Source organism: Hemiscyllium ocellatum, chromosome 29 (genome assembly GCF_020745735.1).
Source record: "Hemiscyllium ocellatum isolate sHemOce1 chromosome 29, sHemOce1.pat.X.cur, whole genome shotgun sequence".
NCBI classification, from domain to species: domain Eukaryota; kingdom Metazoa; phylum Chordata; class Chondrichthyes; order Orectolobiformes; family Hemiscylliidae; genus Hemiscyllium; species Hemiscyllium ocellatum.
The window spans coordinates 25,580,774-25,592,095 of NC_083429.1; positions in this window are offsets into that span (position 1 = coordinate 25,580,774).

Sequence of the window (11,322 nt, forward strand, 5' to 3'; positions counted from 1 at the left end):
ACTCATTGTGGAACTATTTAGAAACTTCTGTGACCTCTTACTAAATATTGCTATGGTCAAAGTAGCTGTTTATTACCAGACAAGTCCAATCCTATTGCAGGAACTTGGCTGGATAGATAGTATTTTCAAATTGTTTTGATCTCTCACTGAAACAAAAGCACACAATGTTGCAAGTTTTGCTCACACAATAAAACAGAAGTTTATTACAAAAGAAATAAAATAGAATAATCCAAACTACTTTAATATAGGATCAAAGATTTCTGAATACAGTGAAATTGTAATTTCATTAATCCCAAAAACACTTGTTTTACTTCAATTTATAAACAATTTCATACTATCTCACTCAGATAATACCTAAACCTACTGAAATGTTAGATACATGGTCACCATATTCACTAGTGTTAAGTCGACTGTGACTTCAACCTTTCGGCTAGAATTGCAGATCGTTTCTTGAGTAACATGCATACATAATTGTATAGTTTTATGTAATCTCTTCAGAGTTTTATGCCAACAATTCTAAAGGGGTCTTGTACAATAATACTGCCCCTACCTCTGGACTAGGACACTGAGTTCTAAGTCCCACAGGCTCCCCTGGGGGTTTCATAACATACCTCAGTGGGTTTTAAAAAAAAAATCCATCACTTTTGATCTGGAATCAATAATACCTTCACACGATATAAGAGTTTCCCTATATATATCCTTCGCTTCTCAGGAGCTTCGTTTTTATGAAGCCATCCTATTCCAAAGACTCCACTCAAAGTCAAACAAAAGGCCGAACTATGGGTGTTTTTCTTTTTCTGAAGGAATTAATTCCAGAATACACTTAACAAATCTTGAGTCCCCATTATTTAATTTGCTGGGTCACAAAACAATCAAAATTTTTTTGAAAGTCCATAATAATGCCATAAACCCAACCAAGCCAGGCTTCAAAATATAATTTTCAAAAGAAGTCACCATAGCTACAGAAATAAATGTTAATTATTAACTTCTTACACACAGAAAACATCGCTTGCTAATTCTTCAGCCAGAAAACCCAAACCCTCAACAAATAACACTTCAAAGAATTATACCTGTAAATCACATCATCACAGTGTAAAAAGTTTTAAAGTAGCCAAGCCTCTCCCCTGTCCAACAGAGGTGTAGGCTCCCTTTTCATATTTGCAGGTGAAGCCTGGGAACTTTGTATCTCTATTTAATCCTGAGGATTAGGATTCTACTCGCTACATTTTGGGTGAATCTCATTCAACCATGTCTACTTGAAGACCAGCTATCTTTCTTGGTTCCTCAACTAAGCACTGCACACTAGTTTTGGCTACCTTAAAGTTTATTGTAGCACCTGATCTGTTTGTTTTTTTTTAATGCTCGTAGGTGATTTTCTATGGTAAGGATTTCCATAATTTTGCTATTGGGGGATGCACTGTTTCCTGTTCTCCCATATCTCTACTGGGATACCCTCGTGTACACAGGCTAACTAGTGGCCACGGCTGTCATGTAATACTTTGTGTGAGGCAGCTCCCTTACTAACAGTCTTCTGTTTAATTTAGTAAAGATTTCTCCATCCGTCACTTCACTTTTCTGACCTCTTCACATTTTACTGGCCAAATCTCAGGTTTTGTAAAACCATATGACTTTGGCTGAGCCAGCCTGGCCCTGAAAAGGGTTGTTTTGCTCCAGACATCTGCAGAACCTGGCTGAATTAGTTCAGTTTGTCTGGTTTCTCTGAACTCTCTAAGAGTCCATTATTTGATGTTTTTTGACACCAGCATTTCTTTTAGGAGGATCAATACTACTTCTGCTTTGGGTAGCTGAATGGGATAATTCTAGCTTGGTCCTGATTTTTACAGACATCCTTCACTGTTCTGGGTTTTTAGGGCAAAATGACTGGAACTTTAACAAGCAAGTTTTTTTAATGTCTCGCTCTTCTAAGCACCCTATGATTTGTATGTCCTTGTTTGCAATGAGCTGCGTGTACTACTCAAAAAATGTTTCACTACTTATTGTTGTACACGTGACAACAATAAATCAAGTTAAATCAAAATAAACATCACTAATTCCTTCAGTCATTTCTGTTAGTTTTTGAACTCCTCTTTTACTTAAGCTTTTAATGTCATCTCCAGAACCTCTCTTCTCTTGAAAACCTTTGTCTTTGCGGAAACTGTCTTCAATCCCTTCCACAGCCAGGGTTATTGTTCTGGGCAAAGCACCCCAATCAATTAGAGGTTTTGGTTCTCTTATCCGTTCCAGAATTGAATTATTTAGAACAACTCCAGTCCTTCAGCCTCACTCAGCACTATTCCCTGTACTTTCCGAGTTATAACTTCCAACTGGTCAGAGGGGCTGGGTTCTCGGTGGTTAGCCATTTATTTTCTTTGGGTGTTAAGATTATGAAAAATTGTTGTAGATGTTTATTTGACTAAAATGATTCTTTGCTTCTAATCCGTTTCCTTCAGTATCATTTCAAGCTTGTTTTAACATTTGGCCTCTGCTCAGATTTTTGACTACTTCTATCCCAGATTTCTGTCCGAGATAGGAAATTTGGTAAATTGAGTTATTTTTGCCACCGTCCTCTCTGTGACTGGATTTTTCTCCTTTCTTTCCCTCCTAGTTTCAAAAAAAACAAGTAGTGGTGTGTTTCTCCAAACCCTTTTGCAAAGTCTCAGTGGTTAGCACTGCTGCCTCAAAGCACCAGAGTCTCAGGTTCTATTGCAGCCTGGGGCAACTGTCTGTGTGGAGTTTATACATTCTCAGTGTCTGCGTGGGTTTCCTCCGGGTGCGACAATTTCCTCTCACAATCTAAAGATGTGCAGGTCAGGTGAATTGGCCATGCTAAATTGCCCATAGTTTTAGCTGCATTAGTCAGAGGGAAATAGGTCTGGGTGGGTTACTTTTCGGAGGGTCGGTGTGGACTGATTGGGCCAAAGGGCCTGTTTCCACACTGCAGGGAATCTAATCTTAAATATTAAGTATTAATTATTTGGGGTTCACTGTACCTCCTGCAGGACACCATCACCACCAGAGTCAAAGAGATGCACAGCATGGAAACAGACCCTTTAGTCCAACTTGTCAGTATACCAACCACATATTGTAAATGGATCTAGTGTCATTTTCCAGCATTTGGCCCATATCCTTCTAAACCCTTCCAATTCCTATACCAGATGCCTTTTTAAAAATATTTTTATAGAAAAAGTTTCTTTACAAAACTATGAAAGTATGAAAATATAACACAAACAACAATAAACCATAAACTATCTACTATACTACTCTACAAAAGAACTCACAGCTACACTCATTACACATCGACTAGATGCCTTTTAAATGTTGTGATTGTACCAGCCTCCACCACTTCCTCTGGCAGCTCATTCCATACACACACCACCGTCTGCGTGGAAATATTACTCCATGTGTGCCTTTTACATCTTCCCCCCCCCCCCCCCCCCTTACTTTAAACCTATGCCCTCTAGTTTTGGATTCCCCTACCCTTGGAAGAAGACCTTGCCTAGTCATCTATCCATGACCCTATCAACTTCTTAAAGGAGCCTCCAATGCTGCAGGGAAATAGCCCCATCCTGTTCATCTCCCGTAGCTCAAACCCTCCGACCCTGCCAACATCCTTGTAAATCATTTCTGAAGCCTTTCAAGTTTAGCAACATATTTTCTATAACAGGGAGACTGGAAGTGAACACCGCATTCCAAAAGTGGCCTAAACAATGTCCTGTGTAAGCATTCTCCAATGATTATTCCCTCCATGGTAACCATCCCTCCATCAGTTCTAACACTTTCTCATCCACCCAACCCCCACGGAACATATGCAGAGGTGTTATGCTCACCCTTTCACCTCCATCCACCTCACTACCCAAGGCCTCAGACGCACCTTCCAGATGAAGTAGTCTTTGACTTGTAGTTCTTTCAAGCTAGTTCAATATATTTGCTGCTCACAATGAGGACTCCTTTACATTAGAAGACTAAATGCAGAGGGGACGTGGCAGCCATGGGCTATCATCACTGGGCTGTTAATCTAGAGACCCAGGTAATGTTCTCCGGCCTCTGGTTCTAATCCCACCATGGCGGACTGTTGAACTTTGACTGGGATTAAGAGTCTAAACCTGATTGCTGGAAAAACCTATCTGTTTCACTCATACCCTTCAGGAAGTGAAACTGCCATAATGTGGTAGAGCTTTAACTGCCCTCTGGGCAATTAGAACTGAGCAATAAATGCCAGTGATACACTTATCCTGTGATTGAATAATGAGAAAAGACAGAGTAACAGCTTTGCAGCACACCTCCACTCTGTCCATAGGATTGACTCCAACCTTCTAGTTGAAAATGTGTTGCTGGTTAAAGCACAGCAGGTCAGGCAGCATCCAAGGAACAGGAAATTCGACGTTTCAGGCAAAAGCCCTTCATCAGGAAAAGATGAAGGGCTTTTGCCCGAAATGTCGAATTTCCTGTTCCTTGGATGCTGCCTGACCTGCTGTGCTTTAACCAGCAACACATTTTCAGCTCTGATCTCCAGCATCTGCAGACCTCACCTTTTACTCCAACCTTCTAGTTGCTTGGTCCCACATTGTAGCAGGTCCAGGATGGAAATGTCAATGTTATAACAAATCCCAACATTAGCTAATGAAAAACAAAACACCTTATTTTCAGTTTAGGCACTTGGTAGCCTCCTTGGATTCAATAACTTTAGACCGTGACCTCTATTCTCCATATTTGTGATAATCCTCCAGCAGCTGTGTTTTATTTGTGTTGTCTTGGCTTTTTCAGCAGTTACCCTTCACAATTATGTTAATCTCTTCACACTTACCCTTCACAATTATGTTAATCTCTATCCTTCCTTTACTGCCATACGTACTCCCTTTGACCTTTGCTCTGAGAACCTTCACCATTTGTTCCACTTCAGGAAGAAAACCCATTGCAATTTTTGCCATTAAGATTATTTGAAAATCAGAATGGTCTCGAATCATAGAAGGAAACAAGTATTAGATTTTTTCAATTTAATCTAAAATCTTACAATTATCTTTTAGCTAAAAGTTAAATACAATGTTACATCAGTAGCTTCTAAGGATCGTTCTTAGCCTTAACCTCAAGAAGACTCAAGTCCTTTATCAGCCCAACCCAGCTCCATCCCTCCATTAAGATTAACATAAAAATCCTGAATATGGAATAATTCCCCAACCTGGCAAGCCACCATGCATTTAAGGCTGTCTTTAATGCAGAGATCTAACACCTGCATTCAGTCTGTGAGCGTTGATTTTGTTCAAGTTAGGATGAGTATCGTCTATGACCATGACATCCCTGATATCGACTCATATATTAGTGTCCAACACATGGACTACTTATAGAGTTCACATCAAGGCTCTTGAGAAGTACCATCAATGCTTTTTGAGATGGATTCTCCACATCAGCTGAGAAGGTGTGAATAGTAACATCAGCACCAAGGCCACGATTATCCAAACAATCTCCACATGAGAGCCACATGCTCAGGATACCTGCATTTCGAGTGTCAACGCAAATTTCTTTGCTCAACTCAAGGAAGGCTCTCTTCTCAAATTGAAGGAGGACAAAAGAGGCTTTACAAAGACCCCTGAAGGCTTCCCTCAAGAAAGTAACTCATGCAAGGCCCTTATTCAGAAACAAATTTGGAGGAAGCTCCTATATGAAGGGATGCAATTCTTTGAGAACACCCCAGCTAGCAAAAAGAAAAGAAACAGGAGAAAGGATTGTCAGCAATCTCAAGGCTAAGGACCAATTCCACCTCCCAGAAACACCTGTCAACTGTGTGGTCAGAGATATGGGTATAGGCTTGGGCTCATCAGCCACATGAGGGCCATGGGACCCATGACTAATGACACAAAATTGGGTAGATATACAATCATACTCATTAGTATGTGATTGCTGCTGACAATGACCGTAGGCAGTAGCATCATGTTTCATTGTTCACTATAGGATATTACTCTGTAAAGGTCCAGGTGACTGACCACAAAACGTTTTGATCAGGAGTATCCTGATTGTGTCACACATTTGCTGTGTCCTCTTGCTATGATCTGTTGCTTTGTCATCTTTCCTGAGATTATGAACATACATGAGTTGGGAGGATGGTGGTGGAATGTCTCCTCTCTATATGAGAAAAAAGTTGATGGTCCCCTCATTGAGTTTAACTCATCAGTTGAGGTGAGATACCAGGGCATGCCTCCTGGCATGCATTACTAGCCACTAGCATGTAGAAAGCTGAAGGTGCTATGGATCTCCAATGAAACTTGGCCCACACTCAAAATCAACGGAATTGATTGTCAATAACTGAAAGGCACAGAATGTCATCGGAATGTCCAACTACCTCTGGCAAAATATAAATACAGGTAAATGAAGAGTTTGGATCTGGTCTGGCTGATGAACGAACAGTGTTTCTTACAACAAAGCAAACAAGAAATCCCACTTGGTTTTCAACTGTTAAAGCTCTTAGTAACTTGAAAAACATGTTTTCTTGCACAAATGTCATAGTGAAAACCTTACATCTTCAATGAAGAGAAAAATTTTCTGTGCAATCTATTAGCATTGTATGAGGTAGACTGTCAAGAAGTCTGAAGACTTCTACACAATTCAGAATTCCTGATACTTCTATTTAGTCAGGATGCGGATGGTCAGAAATATAGATCGGTCACTAATGGTAAGACAGTTCTGGGATATTCTTTTGAAGCTCAGTTGGCCAAGTGATGCATGTGCTGATTAAAGTCTGGTTGAAGATTTGTGGCTCGGGTGTCCGTTGTTGTGGTTCTGTTCGCCGAGCTGGAAGTTTTTGCTGCAAACGTTTCGTTCCCTGGCTAGGGAACATCATCAGTGCTATTGGAGCCTCCTGTGAAGCGCTGCTTTGATGTTTCTTCCGGTATTTATAGTGGTTTGTTCTTGCCGCTTCCGGGTGTCATATGAACATCAGCTAGCCACAAAACGACACGACCAGCTATCCCTAGTAGCCATACACTCAGACAACCAGGAACATGAATTTGACTGGGAAAACACTACCATCATAGGACAAGCCAGACAGAGAACAGCCAGGGAATTCCTAGAGGCATGGCATTCATCCACAAACTCCATTAACAGACACATGGACCTGGACCCCATATACAAACCACTACAGCTGAAACTGACACCCGGAAGCGGCAAGAACATCCATCAACAGACACATTGACCTGGACCCCACATACAAACTACTACAGCTGAAACTGACACCCGGAAGCGGCAAGAACAAACCACTATAAATACCGGAAGAAACATCAAAGCAGCGCTTCACAGGAGGTTCCAATAGCACTGATGATGTTCCCTACCCAGGGAACGAAACGTTTGCAGCAAAAACTTCCAGCTCGGTGAACAGAACCACAACAGCATGTGCTGATGCTAAAGCTGACTGAATGATGGAGACATTAGCATTACATGTTTTACTATGTGGGGGAGTATCCATTGACTGTTCTGACTTGTGCCCAGCCATTGGTGGCAAGTTGGTTATTGTGGTGCCTTTCTGTGAAGGCAAATGTAGTTGCAGGATGATCAGGACAAATGATGGCGAGCTGAAAAAGCACATACCTAAGGGCACAGATCACATCTATTTGGTCCCTCGAGTTGCATCAAGAGAGGAGGAGCAGAATTTTTCATCCCAGACTCCATTTCCTGCAGATGATTGAGGCACAATATCAAAACAGGTTGTGTGTCAATGATGTGATGGAACTGTGCTGGCTGCTAGAGTGGGTCCTGAGAGTGCGGGAGCGGAAGACCGTCCCCTCCTAGTATTGTGAAGGTGACAGTCGCTATGAGCTTCAATATGACTGGCTCCTTCCAGGGAACAACAGGTGACCTGTGTCAGATCTCTCAGTCGTGCATCCACAAATGTATTAGGATTGTGATTATTGCCATTTGTACACGATCATATTGGTTCATTTTGATCTCCAATGACGTAATCAGTGCTGCAGCCCAGGCAGTAGGATTCAAGAACATATCTGGGTTTCTCCTGATGCAGGGACTATCGACTGAACACACTTGGCATTGAGGGAGCACTGTCAGAATGCCATGGAATCATGAACAGGAAGAGGTTAACACTTCCTGCAGGTATGCGCCCACTAACCTGGCAGCTGCCTCGACTCCTACACTCTGCACTTCCATCAACTTGATATGTTTGAGGGTCCAGTTCCTTACAAGGCTGGATACTGAGGGAAAGGGTCCACTGATTATGACCATGGCTGTTGAGATCATTGCAAAGTCCCTGATTGATGTGGAGTGCAGGTACAAATGCTGCCCATGCATTGACCAGGGCTATGGTGGAGCAAGCAATGAGACTGCTGAAAATGCTGATCTATAGCTTGGACCAGTTTGTGGGGGAGCACATGAGTATAGTCCAGACAAAGTGTGTCACCCTATGATGTGCTGTGCACAATTGGAACAAGTAAAACAGAAGTGTGATAGATACTGAGGAACTGGAGAAATGAGAGCGGCATTCCAAGGAGGGAGAGGAAGTTCTCCATGTGCATGACAGAGCTTGGCTGCATCGGGCATGACAAAGGAGCTGACTGACACCTGGTTCCAGCCAATGGGAGCTGGATGCAGCAGACAATCAGAGATTATACAAGAATCATTGGTCTTCATGCCTGTATTTTGCTTGCATTGTGAGGTGAAATGCAGCTTCTATTCATTTAGTTTGTGTTCACTTTTGCTGACTGTAAATAAAAGCTCATGTTTGCATTTGTCCAATAGTTTGCCTGTACATGGTGTTGCTTTACTGTTCAATGACAAGATGCAGACATGAAGACAAGAGCACTGGTGACTTTCAAGAGGGTGGTGAGATGGGATGTAGCTATGGATAGATAATCCATGCTGTCAAGTGGTCAAACAGTATTGAGGATGAGAGAATGGGGGATTGTATGGGGGAGGGAGTGACAACCATGCTGTTTATGTGCGGTGAGCAATGTAGAGCTCTGCAGTTGCCGTACTATTACAATATCAGCACTTGTTCACCCTTTCACAGATGTTGCAGAGGGTCAGGGATGCCAGTCTTTTGTAAGATATCCTGCGAGTACCGGGTTGTTTTGGGAACGTTAGAATGGGGCGAGAGGGCACTATTGGGATGGGTAGTTAATGAGGTAGGTTGGTTAATTACAATGAGAAATCTCAACTGCCTCATGGAGAGAAACTCTCCATGGAACTTGATGATAGTGATATCCTAAAAGTCATGAGATTCAGCCCTTTGTTCTAAAAAAATTAAGGACCGAAACAAGTCATTCAGTTCAATCAGCTCCTGCCAGAAGTTTACTGCTCTCAAATCTCCTTCCAAGTTCTCTTGGCTAAATATCTTATTGTAACCCTCTATTCCTTACTCCCTGAAATCCATGTCTGGTTTCCTCTAAATTGTATCTAAATTACTTTCCTCATCTTCTTTCTGCCTTAGCAATTTCTATATTTTCATGCCACTCTCTGTGTAGTTTCCTTTCAACTCCCTGCTGAATTTCTTGACGACTACCTCATATTGATGGCCTCTGATTTCACTTTTCTCCACAGGAGAAACTTTCTCTCCATGTCCAAAATTTCAAAACCATTCATAATTTTAAAGGACCCCATTTATTCAACCCTCGGCCTTTTCTGAAGAGAAGAGCAACCCAGCCTGATCATCTTTTCCTGATTATGTTAAAAATGCCTGGGTGTGGATAATTCTTGTAATTCCTCTCTGTACCCTCTCCCGTGCCTCTATATCCAATTTATAATTGCTCTCACCAATTATTCCATAATAAGTTACAATTGCACCTCTGTCTTCTTTTTAAAACTGTGCAATATAAAGCCAATTTTAAAAAATTAAAAGCTATTCTACTTCATCTCACCCCTTTTCTTCACTGATACACTCTCATTTTGTTTTTCATTTTTAAGTGTTTAATAAGTTTTTAACACCCTTTATTTGGATATAGTTGCAAGATTTTGCTGCTACTATGCATGCTTCTGTATGTTAGCAAGATCAGCCTTTTACAATCTGACAATCAGAACTGAATGCAGTGCTTTAAGTGTTATCTAACCAAGATTCTATACAGATTTAGCATAACTTCTCAATGTTTGGTTTGCCTATTTCTCATTTATGTCCTTGATTAAATCCAGTGTTACATTTTGGAACCTATACATTATGGGGTCTGGGCAAGGATCGATTGGACTTAGCCACAGCCACTGTTGAATAGCCTAGCATTCATTTTGGAGGCCGACACTTGAGGACTAGCCAACAATACAGATTCCAGAGGCTGCTGGGACTCATGAATCCATACCACAGCAACCATCAGAAGGCAAGGGGAGAAAGTTGGAATAGAATCACGTTTAAGGAATCTGATGACTCAATGTGCTTTTTGGCAACAACACTCAGTGCTAGAGTTTGCCAAACCAAACTGTTGACCTCACTCTTTCAACATTATCTTGGCTTGCACTAACCTAGTTAGGCATCGTCTGGTGTTTGAGAGTCCCCACTCCACATTCCTCATCTTTCTGTTATATGTTGTTTGAAGGGTGTGTGAGGATTGATTGTTGTATATTGCAGCTTCTGTTTGAATGAAGTCAAAAAGAAATATGTAGGACTCACACAGCATAGTTGTAAAAATGCCTTTGTGCAATCCCATCTGGAGTGCTGTGTTCAGTTCTGGCCAGTGTGTCACAAGAAGGATATGTTAGCTTAGGAAAGGGTGTAGCACAGACGTACCAGGGTATAGCTGGAGCTGAAAGGATTAATTATGAAGTCAGGCTGCATAGACAAGACTAGTATTCCCAAAAGCAAACCAGATTAAACATTAATCTAATTAATTCATTTAAGATGATTAATTGATTTGATTGAGCTGATAAAGATGAACTAATTCCCCTGATGATTTGGAGTTCCAGAACAAGGCTCCTTTGGAGCTGGTTCTCAGGAAATACGTCTTTACAAAGTGAAGAGTTGTAGAAATCTGAGTTACCTCCAAAATGTTGATGCTAGCTCTGTTGTAAATTTCAATACTGACCATTTTAAGGCTTTTGATAGGTAAGGATTTAATAAGGACACAGTGGGGTTACTGGATTGCAATCCACAGAATAAGATCATTGCTCCATGACCAGCGTTCAAATCTCATCATGAAATCTGGTGGAATTTAAGTTCAATGTAATCTGGAACTGAAAGATAAACTAAATTAATCTATCATCATCACTTGTCATAAAAACAACCCATCTGGTTCACTCATAACCTTTAAGGAAGAGAATCTGCTGTCTTGGCCTACAAGTGACTCTACATTTCCAGCAAGATGGTTCCACTCTGCCTCTGAAATAGATTAGTAAGGCACTCTA